General features: G+C 51.1%; 1 protein-coding gene across 1 annotated transcript in view; it reads right to left on the bottom strand.

The window, feature by feature from the left end:
- Positions 1 to 12929, bottom strand: part of NTNG2 (netrin G2) — a 69709-nt gene that overhangs the window by 24268 nt on the left and 32512 nt on the right.

The raw sequence follows: 12929 nt of genomic DNA on the forward strand, positions 1-12929 counted from the left end.
TGCACCTGGCATTTGAGTTATGACATCATTTGAGTGATGACACGGCATCGTTCTGTGGCGGATAGTCCAGTGAGAGTCGTATCCTGCTTTATCCATCTGATTGAGACAGAGGCCGATATGCCAGCTTGAAAATGTGACTGGGAAGTGTTGCAACTCATCCTGCTAAAATGAAGGATCTAGAAGTCAGGTCACTCACTGAGCCACTACATTTTAGGCTCCTATTGCTCCTTTTGTTTAGGTGCCTACATTTGAATTTAGATAGCTGAGTTGAAGCATCCAAGCTTGAACTTTTTGCTCCCCTTCTATGGCTTGCTTTTCTCATCAGGAAAAGGCGAGCACTGAAGCCTTTCTCCCAGACGATGTCCTGAGATGCATTCACAGTGTGCTTTGAGGTCCTCGCATTTGTGGAGGCATTTGACAAACGCTCGGGTCTAAATTCTGCACTGACTCATCCCCCATGCAACACCACTGAGTTCCACCGAACGGAAAGCAGTAAAAGTCAGGGCTGCATTTAGCCTTGAAAGATGATTGCTACTGGTGAAGCTGACAATCACTTGCCTAGTACTAGGCTGACTCCAGCAAATTCCTTTCATCCCTGATGCAAGGCACGCTGCAATTAAACACACCCTCCACACATTCATTCATTGATTCACCCAAACCCCACAAAGAGCTTCTCATATTTTGCCCAAGCTTTGAGCAGAGGATGGGAAAGGCTGACTCTGGGATTCATCTGGGGAGCATTTAGACATTTACTTTCTTCTGTTGAAAGTTGCTGCTCTTGGGCGATGAGGATCATAGGGGAACGGGCTGTGTTTATTTTAATGGGAACGACGATTGCTGAGCCATGAGCTAAAATTCACAGCGTTTCCTTCAGGCGGTGGACTGGTGATGCCACGTGGAACGTCTCACCTTGAGGCTACTAAGTGGCATGCAGCCCAGCCCCTTGCCTAGAAGTTGTAACCAGCCGATGGCTAGCGATGCTCTGCCTGAAGTGACGTCGGTGGGTCCCAGCTCACGTCTTAGTGGGCAAACCGCCATTGCATCCCCACTGGAGGCAGGGGCAGCTTGGGCTGAGCTGGGCACTGTGCCTCCTGCCTGGGCTGGAGATCGGCATTGCTCTGAGTGCAGGTTGCTCGCATGCACATGTGTGTGTGTGTGGTGCCCCCCTGACCACAGCACCCTGGGCAGTTGCCCGTGTCACCCACCCCTAAGACAGGCTCGGTCTAGAGAGTCACAGCAGTTGACAGAGTCAGAGCCGAGATTAAAACACATGGCTCGGAGGCCCCTGCTCAGTCCGTTAGACCTAGAAGCTACAAAAACTAAACTCTCCTCTTATTTTGGAAGCCGTCCTCCTAGGTTAGGGTTGAGCTGCAGTGGCTTGTTTCTTCATTGCCTGACGCCCCAAGTTAACCATTTGCACACGTGTGACAGGGCAGCCATCTGCATCATTACGTGGAGAAGTCTAACCGGGGAGCTCTCCATTTTTACAGGTGCAAATGAGTCCAAGGTGGAAGAGGGCGGAAAATCAGGCCCATTGATGAGGTTGGGGGAGCGTGCCAGTAGTGGCAGTCCTGCCTGTGCTGTATCCGTTCTGCAGATGGAGAGGACGTCAGCCTGCAATGCTATCATCTTCTTCAGCGGCGCTACAGCTGGTCAAGAGAAAAAGCTCCAGGAAAGGCTGTGAATACTCCTGGAAGGGAAGTTTCCTGGGGAGCTCCAGAGACTCCCACCCCCGCATCTTGGATCCAGTGAGTCTGTCCCTACTGTGCATCTATTTGCGTGTGGCTAGACAGCTTCCCTCGGGAGATATTTTTGTTCTTATTCCTGGCAAACTCTTTTATTCTCACAAACCAAGCAAAACCTGGGTCCAGAGTCCCTCTGCCCCATTGCACGATGCTTGCTTATCTCTGACCTCCCCACAGGGAAGGGAAAACGGCCTCTCTAGAAGGGAGGTGCAGGAGCACACTTGGTCTCAGGAGCACAGGCTGCCTAGCGCCGTGCACGGTGTGAGCCCGGAGGCTGCCGGGCCACGGCTGAGAGCGCTAACAACTGCAGCGCTGAAATACTCTGGGGACCGGAGTGCAGATCAGAGCTTGTTAATGGAAGTGGCCTTGGCCAGAGCACACAAATGAGGGTCCCCACACCCCAGCTGCGCTGGGTTCATCCCTCCAACTCGGAGGGAGAAGGATTTCTGTGCTGCTGGTCTAACCTTTTGAATAGGCAATGACCAGCACTCGGGTGCTGTGGAGCCTGACTCTGAATTATTTAGACTCTACAGAACGCTGCCTCCCTCTTGCTTCAAGATTAGCAAAGGGAGGAGGAGGGCTGGGGGTGGCTGGGGAAGGCAAGGGAGATAGCAGGTTAAAGCAGGTTGCATCCTCACCACTGCTGAGCTGGGCCAGACCTCGGTCTGCGAAAAAAGGCATCTGGGAGACAGAGCGCTGCTCATGCCTTCCTAATGGGAGCAACGGCCTCTGTGATGCCACCTTGGCATCCATGACAAAAAAGCCAGCACGCCAAGCTAGGATTACATATGTGGGCCAGCATGGCCTATGGGAGATGGAGGGCGAGTGACCGCGTGTGCCGACAGTGCTTCAGCCTTACGGAGGAGAATGGAGCAAAGGGCATTTCCCTCTTCCTAATTCAAGCCCAGAAGACCCCAGCATAGTCGGAGTGGAGGATGGGGAGGGACGGCGCTTGGGTTGTGTTGGCACCGCTGCCCCAGGTTCGGGTGGAGCAAGCAGGCCAGGTACCTCCCCGCGCAGGGGGTGCAACGCTCAATGAACTCCTTGGAAACACTTTCAGGAGGCGGTAGCGGGGCGCCCCTGCTTGGCCACGCGCTCCGCCACCACCGGCCACGGGGACTGGAAGCCGCTACCAGGCACGGGTCTCTCAACCCAGCACAGTCGCTCATAGAAACGCTGTTGTATTGAGAGGGCAGGCGAGTCCACTCGGGTCTGAAGTGTAGCAGCTTCCTCACGCTTCACAGCCTTCCTCTAGGCAGGAGGCTGTTCGCCATCAGCTGCCTTTCCGCGGGAGCAGCAGAGGCTAACTAGGCTTATTCAGAGCCGCTGGCCTGTAACTCCCTGGCGAGCGGTCTGCCCCTTCTTATGGTGGAAAGGCACTGCTGAGCTGCCAGAGTCTGCTCCGGGCGACACTGGGCTTTTTATTAACCCCAGAGGAGCCTCTCCTGCTGTTTTGCAGGGTCGGTGTCTCTCCCCTGCTCCTCCCGGCGTCTCCCCCCACAGCCTCAAGCAATGCTGGAGCCCACTGCTCTGGATATCCCTTCCACCACCTCTGGGAGCAAATAGGGCTCAACATGGTGTTTCCTTGCAGAGCTCCTGACCCTAGGGCATGGCATCTGAACCTTGCAGGCCTCTTACAACAGCTCTGCTCCACAGCAGGACCCAGCCTGACTTCCAGCCCCTACAAAGAGGATGAAGTTGGGTCCCAACAGGGAGCGAGGGGGCTGTGGCCCTGCACAGCTCTGTAGCCAAGGAGGATGGAAAGCAGTCAGGCACTAGCAATGAGGGAGGTTCCTTGGAGCTCTCTGACTGCCCCTAGGAAAGTGCTGGTTACCTTCTTCTGCCTGTCTGCGGGGCCAGGGCGATGCCGGACAGGCTCCTTGGACCAGCCACAGCAGCATGCTCCAGCATGCCGCGCTTTCAGAGCACGTAGCGATGATTGGGCACTGTGCTTCTCAGCCGTGTAAACAAGGAAAATTAAATATAGAGGAAACAGCGGCAGCCTGTCGCCCTCCCCGTCCAGGCCCAGGTCAGCTCTTCTCACTGCCCGGCCCCAGCCACAGCGCAAAAAAAGTTCTCTGCATCCAAAGGATCAATGCTGCCAGGGAATTGCTTTCTGAATTCGACCTTCGAGAATCATCAATCTAACCAGAAAACTCTAACCTGAGCAGCCTGACCCCACAACACAGCACTTTTCAGACCAATCAATCAGGTTGCATTATTTAATAATGAACAGTCGAGCGGCTTCAGGCAGCCCGGCCTGCCATTCCTATTGGGTGACTGCTGCCCAGAGCAAATGCTTCCACTCCCAGCCCTGGTACCCCGTGTGCCACCCAGGACCCCACCCTGGGTCCTCTTTTAACTCCTTCCTCAGGCTTGACTGTGCTAAGATGACTTCTCCTCCCCTCATTGTTATGCCTCCAGAACAAGGACACACACACTTCATCTTGGCAGAGTGTGGGGCACGTCTTTCTCTAGCCAAGATCCAGCTGGTGGAGAATGGGGAAAATAACATTAGCCCAGCCCCGCAGGCTTTGGCTGCAAGTTCTGCTTGTTCCTGCTGGTCTTCCTCTGGCATCCAGCCATTTCCTGAAAGGGGATTAAATGATAAGGCTTAAATGGTAGAAGTGGGATGGACAGTGTGGTCCAGCAATGCCCCTGGCTATTTCCAGGCTTGCTCCCACTCCTCTCTCTTCCAACCATCATAAAATCCTTACTGCAGTACAGGCTGCCTGGCCCGAGGGCTGGAAAAGGGAGAGAACCCATTGTTTGCTGGTTCAGGTCTCGGCAACGGGTAGCATCTGCCAGTTGTTGAGCAAAATAAGTTTGGGTCCAAGTTCAGTTCCATGTGGGTATGCGCCTCCCAGACCAGAACCAGCAGAGGAGGCAGCATGAGCAGGAGAGGTCAAGGACTGGATAAGCCACAGAGTCAGGGCAGCATCTGGGGGAGACAGTCGATGCTGTGGGTACATCGAAGGCTGTCAAACAGCATTCCCCAGCTCTAGGCACAAATGCTGGAGGAATTGGCCCCTGCTTTTGTTATAGGTGCATCTACCTATTTGTTTCTAATGCAGGCCGCTTAGCCATCCACTTCCTTTGGAAGGAGCGTGGCAGGAAGCTGCCAGGGTCTGGACACGAAAAGAATCACGGAGCCCCGGGCCAAGCCTACAGGGACACAGGCATTGCTTGCAGTTGCAGAGAGCCTTCCCTAGTCACCTCTCTTTCTCCGCATCCACATTCTGGAGGTCAGCAGCAGCTCTCAACTAGAGACGTGCACCATCGCTGAGCTCCTGCACGAGGGATGGGGCAGCACCATGCGTAAGGTGCCTAAGGACGATACAACTGGCAGGTAAGAGCAGCATGCCTCCAGCATGGCTGCAAGAGGGAGAAGGCAACTGCTGCCTTTGGCCTTTCCTTACCATAATAACATTAAAAGATAAATAATTTTTAAAACTAGGCTCACTTAGAGTCCTTGTGAGTCCAGGAATCCTCATGTGTGATTACTTCTCTCTGCCTCAGGTTCCCAACCTGTAACAAGGGGACAAGGACCCCTTAGGATGCTCAGAGAGGCACTGTGAGGTTAAGTGACCATCAGCCTCCTCCCCAAATCCCCACAGGGAGTCCTCAGGGGTTGATCTGGGGACTCCTAGTCCTGCGTTCTAGCATGGTGGTGCCATGCTGGGGGGGGGGGGAAATGCTCCCTAAGCAAGAGGCCAGCAGAAGCTGCTCAAGTTTCCTTGAGCTCATGGGACTTGACGCATAGTGGCTGCCAGTGCCTACCCTGTCCTGCCCACCTGAGACTGACACGCACACTTCCATGCAAGACTCATGCAGGATCTGGTCTATGCAGAGAGGCAGTGGCTGGCACGCATGAGAAGGGAAGCCAGGGAGAAAGTAAGCTCCTCCAGCTCTTCCTTGTAGACCCCGTCGGCAGTCCGAGATGATCTCTGCCCTGTGACTTTGCTCAGCACCTACTCCAGATGTCTCAGTATGCTCTCCAGTGGATGATCTGGGCCTGCATGTCACATTCGCACTGGTGCAAGTCATGCTGTTTTTTGTACATCATTGTAAATCATACCGGCCTCTGGAGCAGGCAGATGATCAGCTATTGCTATTACTGCACCTTGCCGCTAGGTAGCAGCAGGAAACAGGTAAAACTGTCCGTCTGCATAAACCAGCCATGCCGAAATAGCTGCAGACACAACCCTTGTCCTGGGGTAGCTCGCACAGATGTAGTTTTAGCTTTGATTCTTCCCAGGGTAACTTGCGCTGGATTCAAGTCAGTCACTGTGGTATCGGCTTGAGGATTTTATGGGATAAATGCATCATGCCCAAGTCCTGTACTGCCAAGGCAAATGGCCTCTCAGGGTAAAGATGGAGAGCTCTCCTGTGCTCCGTTCCTCATCGATTTGGGATCAGGGACCATCTGGACCTTCTCCTTTCTCCCACCCCAGTGTTAGCCCTCAGTTAAACATCCCTAGAGTCTGCAACAAAATGCCTCCTCGTGTAAATCTCCGCTCCCATCCTGCTTGTCATAGCTGGCACTGGGGAAACTCGTCACACGAGTGGGATGCTGCTAATGGCTGCCATCCCAGGGAAGGATTCTGATCGCTTTCCACTGAATTGTTTGCTCTCACTATAATTGATGAGCTTTTAATGAGTCTCCTGGGACTATGCATTTGAAGGGAGCTCTTTCCTTTCTGTCCCTGAGGAAGTCGGCATTTCAACTGATCTTGGCTCTCGGGGAAACATGAATAACTATTTTCCCCCACCCCGTATTGTCATCCGCAGCTTCTGCTAACACGCAGCACTTTGGCAGCACGGTGCTCATGGTTAACCCCATTGTTACCTCGTTCTCTGCAACTGTTTTGACAGATCAGGAAAGCGCCAGGCAAATATTTCACCAGTATCGCAGCCAGTCTGGACAAAAGGCAATGGACGCTGCCGGGGAGAGGGTGTCTTTGCACTCCATCTGCGCCTGGGGAAGCTACTGAAATGGTTTGTAATGAGCTGAGAACTGAGAGAGCATCCTGCTTTCCTGGATAGGTGTTCAGTTTGGAGTCTAATCCCAGGGAAAAACTTAAGTAGGTTCCTCACTGTCTGGGATAGCTAGGAAAACATCAGAGGCTAAATTAGGAGCCCAGCCAAGGACCAGTGAGGTACAGAAAGCTGCTCTCGCTCTACTGCCAGGAGCAGAGCTTGTGAGTGACTGCATGTGCTGTTTGGAGACCAAAAGGCAAATCCTAAAATGCCTGGCTTGGGTCAGCCCAAAATGAACATGTTCTTTATTTCTCACTAAATGTTGCCCCCCCCCAAATCTTTCAAGCATTAAATATTTTCTCTGGGGTATTGTTTTGCTATTTTTTCAAAAATAGTAATAAAGATTTTTAGGCTGGGAACCTGGTTTTGATACAAAAGGAGGAAACTTTGGGGTTTGAAAATAGTGGTGTTTCTTTTTTGTTTTGTGTTGTTTTAATAAACTCTCTCTGTCTGAAACTTTCCCCCAGGTGGATCCAGCAGGGTTCAAGATGAGGTCCGTCCCTCTAAGTGATGCATCACAGGACTAGACATGGGGCTGATGAGATGGGAGCTGAACTCGGTCACTGCCTTGTCCTGGGGAAGTTTGGACCCTGCTCTGGATGTCGCCACTTCTTTACCGTGCAAACCGCACCCTCAGCTCTTGAAAAATTCAGGTCTTGACCCATGCTTTGTTGCTCTACATAAGACAAGCTAATATCATACGAGCCAAGTCATGGCAGCCTCAAGATACAGGACACTACATAAGACAGCTGCCATGCCCAGCTTTGTGGTACAAAGCATTGGACTGATCAAGAACATCCTCTAGATGCTTCCCATCTTCCCTGCCTCCGTGAGCGCTACTCTCCACGAAGATCTTAGTGCCCCAGAGATGGCATCATGGTCTGGTGAGTTGTGCCAGAAGCGGCTGGGAGGGCAGGGAATGATTCTTGCTACCCTTAGAAATTCACTGTCTGCTCTTGCTAACCCAGATCCCCATCTAAAAGATGCCAAGGTGAAGAGAGCACTTAGCCACTCCGGTGGGTACGGCAATTTATTTATAATAAGTTGACATTCGCCAGCTGTTGAAATACTGCTGACTTGTGGAACATTATTTACATTCAAAGCAACCTTTATGAAAAAAAAAAATCGTAGATATGGGATTAGGGAACAGAAGGGGAGGGCTGGGTGGGGAGGACACAGCAGGGATATGCAAACATAAATATTTGCAGAGTAATGTGTATAAATGCTCTCTGGCCTTTCTCCTGGAATGCAATAATGCCTGCAATTGAGTTCATTGGCCAAATTGAATTTGGGCTCCTGTAGAAGTCTCTTTATATTAAGTGCTTTAACATACATCACCGCCTCAGTCTATTGATGAAATTCTATTATCTGCTCAGGGCCAGACACAACGTGGCGCAAAACGGGGGTAAAAAACCATCATAAAATTAAGCCAGAAGCAGGTAATAGGACCTTGGGTATCTGTCTTCTCATATTGACAATGTGTCACTTGTGCGTGGACAAGGGAGGAGCTTTGTGGTGTGCGTCTCTCGCTGCTTCCTTCCCCTACTGCCAGGCTCCTAGGACTCAGCTTTGCTTTGCAGCCTTTTAGAATAATAGCTTTTAAGAGTCATGTGGAGAGATCAGCAACCAGCTGCTGTGAGCGAGTAACTTAATTTAGCTATCAGACAACGGGCAAGATTCCTCCCCAGCTACACCTAATTTCAATGTAAGCCAGGTCAAAAAAAGAAATCCCCCCCATATCCCTCTGCTCCAGTGTTTCGGGGGGTGGGCTCAGCCAATGGGATCCATGGGAGAAGCACGGGATTATCAGAGCAGACTGGCCAGCTGAGGGGCAATCCTGGAAACCAAGGAGGCTGTTACCTACTGGGATGTGGGTGACATGTATGCTATGCTTTCCTTTCCGTCCCTGAGGAAGTCGGCATTTCAACTGATCTTGGCTCTCGGGGAAACATGAATAACTATTTTGGAACCTGTAGGAAAGGTGGGTGACATGTGCGCTATGCTCCCTGGGAACTGCGAGTGTGTGGCAGCGCTTGAGGGCAAGCCAGTGGCACTCGGTAGCAGCATCTCATGCGAGGGAAGCCACCCCTATCAAGCTCCTTTGCCCGGCTGTCGTGTATTTTCCTTGCGGTTCACTGATGCATATGCTGCCCTGCCCTCCACAGGACGTGTCCGCTGCCAACCAAAAAAATCAAATAGCATTACCCCCTGGAAGATGACCAAAAGCACATCTAGAGGGTCTCCTGCAAATTTCTAAACAGGCAGAAAATTGAGTGTAGCCAAGCAGTAGGAAAGAGGCCGAGACCACACACAACTCATTTCACACAGGTGCACCCAATTGCACAGTTCCAGCCAAGGTCCGCAACCCCCAAATTCTAGACAAAAATCACATGTGGCAAACCAGCTGAGCAGAGGGCGATACTGTGTCTCTGGAAACCCCTAGTATCCTTGAGTATCATGCTTGAAGACAGAAAGAAAATCCCCTTGCATGCAACCAGACAATTAGCCAGATGCATTGATGGGGATCCCTGGGCAGAAGGAGTTGGAAGCTTTGGGTACCGGCTGTGGCTGGGGACAGGATAATGGGCTTGAGTTCTGGCTTGCTGCAACAAACTCTTTGCTCTTATTTATGCAGAGAGAAATGCATTCCCGGCAGGGAATCCATGCGAGAAAGCGTGAACCTCGCAGCACCACAAAACCATGGGGGAGAAAATTAGAAAGCAAAGCACCAGGAGAGGGTGGGGAGGAGGAGGAGATTAAATAAATAAATAAATTAAAAGCCCACAGGAAAAAAATAAAAATAAAAACAGATCATGGAGAAGGGGAGAGGAAAACAAATAGGACTGAAAATCATCCCTTCTAATTAGTTAATCCTTGGCCTGACGAAGGGCCAGGAGCTGAGGCATTATTATTCCCTAAGCTTACTTCTCATGTGTGATTTGTAATATAAGTAATGTGCTTGCAGCTTACTTTCCATATTTTTCCCCGGGGGATTACTTAGGGCTGGAAAGACAGACAGACTGAGGGAGGAGGAGAAGGAGGCCGGGGAGGGGAGGAGGAAAGAGAAATCTTAATCATGAGCCTACAATTGATTTGCTTCCCCCAGTCTGCTTTCTCATAACTGGTTCCACGTGTCCTGGCCACGCCACATTAACTTCAATTACAGCTTATTAATACCTCTGTGAGAGCGTGTGCCCCAGTGCACAGTGCTCTGCCTGATGTTAGAAAGGGGGGAAAATCGCTCCGAAGAGCTGCAGCGTGATGGAAGCACCCTCCCTGCCTGTTGATCCCAGCTGCACCCAGGAAATGCCCCGAGGAGCCTTGTTCTTTGAATCGCAAGAGGCTCCTTTGACTGGTTGCTTGGCTGAGCGGAGAACAAAGCTGTGAGCGGAGCCCGATGCAGGGAAAGGGTCTTTCCACTTCCCTCCCTTGTGCCCCTAGCTCTGGCCAAGGGCTCTCTCGCATCTATTCCTGTCCTGAATTCAATGCCTCTCCAATTACTCAGCAGATCGATAGGAACAGGATGGAAGAAAAGGAGGAGAGGAAGAAAAAGGATACGAAGAAGGAGACAGAGAACAAAAATAAACCATCAGATGTAAGTTGAGAAACGGGCTCAGCTGAGCGGATGGGAAGCGAGGGAGCGGAGAGAGAAGTGGGTATGTGGCAGGTGCACCATTAACACGCCACAACTAACACCATGGTTGGCACCGAGCAAAACTCCCCGTTTCCTCGGGCCTCCCATGGTTTGTGCCAGGTTCTCCCAGATGCAAGTTGTGGGCCTGAAAGCTACTTCAGCAAAGAGCTTAGCATGAGTAATGCCATTTTGTCTTGACACAACTAACTGAACACCAGTAAAAGCAGGGCAAGCAGGTCACGGTTTAGAGTGACCTCTGTATAACTTGGGTCAGTGAAAAAGTTAAAAGAGGACGTGGAGGCAGCCCGAGACAGCAGGGTTCAGATGGCAGTCTCAGTCTAACAGGAACGACCACTGTGGATATGTATGACAGATGGAAGAGAGCCACAAAAAAAAGTATATAAAAACCCAAGGAAAAAGACTTAAGTGGGGTCGGGGGGGGACAACCTCCTTGTCAAGCCAGGCCTCTCTTGGACTGCCATCGGTACCATGTAAACCAGTACAGCCTGTTTCACAGCTGGGTTGTTAGCAACTAAACCGGCACCCTGACCTGGGCTTGCCTGGGTAAGACGGGTGTGTGGACACTACAAACAAGACCTGTCAACAGCACAGATGAGCTCCCTGTGAGCCAACGGCTGTCCATACCTGGCGAGGAGATGGGTACCCCCAGGTCATTGCCCGAAGAATCGCCAGTGATGCAAAGCAACTCAACTAACCTAGAAGGGTTGTTACAGCTGCTAAGGTGCCCCAGCGGTTGCAGCAGCCTCTAACTTGACTTGACGTGTGGTGATGGATGCCTGGCCAGCTGAACTTGCTGCATCCATCCGAAGGCTCTTGTAAGAATAGCTATATGGACTGTTAGGGCTTGCTTAAAGGTTAAGTGTTGCATTCAAAGCTTTGCGAAAATATTGGCATTGCTTATGTGTTCGGTAAATTAGGATTTCAGACTATTTAGTTAAGGGGTGGGGTGAATGGAAATGAAATGATCCGTCAGATTAGTCCGGTGTGAAATCCTAATTTGTCTTCAATCCTTAGCACAACAACATGGCTCCCGGCAAAGTTTGGCCTACAGCATGTAGGTGATGGAATAAGGCAAACACGTTCCCTTACCTGCAGTTTCTCCTCCCCCCGTTTGCTCTGTTTCTCAACAGTAATGCTCTTCCTCTTGCTTTGTGAGCCTCCAGTCCTGATTTCCCCAAAATAGACCTCCTCGCTGCACGCTTGTCCCTTTTCACCTGGAAGTACTCATATCCCGGGAGACTCCTGTGCACGCTCTCTCTCCCCGACACCTCTCAGCCCAGCAAAGCAGTCTCAGGTGTGCTTAGCTTCATCTCTCTTTCCTGCACTGTGTTTATTTCAGTCTCTCATTGATTTCCCCCTTACTTGCTCTCGATGACCCGTCCCTTGCTCCGCTGTACACAGGATTCAATTTGGTTTTAAGTACCTGCACCTTAATTAGCTTCACTTACAGTCACAATTAGATTACTTGCCTGTGAAAAATTGCTGGCTGGAATTAAAGTAATCGCAGGACTAGACGGGGAGGGAAAGGAGATGTCGGCTCTCATGAAGTTTTTTTTTCCCCTCTCTCTCTGTCTCCCACTCTCCTCCCCACAGCCCTGGCTCCCCTCCAACAGGCAGGAATTCTTCCCTCAACATTAGGCAGACAAGGTTCCTTGGGTGAATTTGATATCTTTTATTAGACCAACCCAATTGGTTGGAGAATAGTTATTAAGCAAGCTTTCGGGTTCAAAAACCCTTTGTCAGGCTAAGGAAGTTTCAGCAGTCGGTGTGTGCTCTCCCTGCATGGAATGAAAAGTAAAGAAGCCAGGGGCTGGGCTGGGCTGGGCTGGGGAGTCAGATGCCAGGCAGATTGTAATGTGTCAAAAATCCAATGTCTATGTTTAGTCCCTGATCTCTAGTATCCAGCAGGTTGATGAAATGGAGTTCATAGGCTCGTCTCTGGGACGTGTGGTGTAAGTTTCCCTTGAGGATCAGGACTGAGAGATTGGAGAGAGAGTGGCCCTCCTGTGAGAAATGTGCCCCCACCGGTAATTGGGTCTTTCTGTCTTTGATGGATTTCCGGTGTGCATTCATCCTGGTGCGCAGTTGTTGTCTGGTCTCTCCTACGTATTTTCCATCAGGGCATTTGGTGCATTGGATGAGGTATATCACATTTCTGGAGGTGCAGCTGTAAGATCCTGGGATGCTGATGGCTCTGTTGTGGGGTGTAGTAATAGTGGGGGTGGTGGAGATGTGGGGGCAGGTTTTGCATTTCTTGTTCTGGCACGGTCTGGATCCTTTTGGTGTGTTCTGGGCTTGAGGAAGTTTGCTTCTGGTGATGAGGTTGGCGAGGTTCGGTGCTTGTCTGAAGGCTAGGATGGGTGGCTCTGGGAAGATCTTTTTAAGAATAGGGTCTTTTCCTAATATGGGTTGCAATTTTTTGAGGATTTTCCGTACAGGTTCAAGGGATGGGTGATAGGTCATAACCAGCGGTGTGCGATTTGTGGGGG

The sequence above is a fragment of the Alligator sinensis genome, unplaced genomic scaffold (genome assembly GCF_000455745.1).
Source record: "Alligator sinensis unplaced genomic scaffold, ASM45574v1 scaffold829_1, whole genome shotgun sequence".
In the NCBI taxonomy this organism is placed as follows: Eukaryota; Metazoa; Chordata; order Crocodylia; family Alligatoridae; genus Alligator; species Alligator sinensis.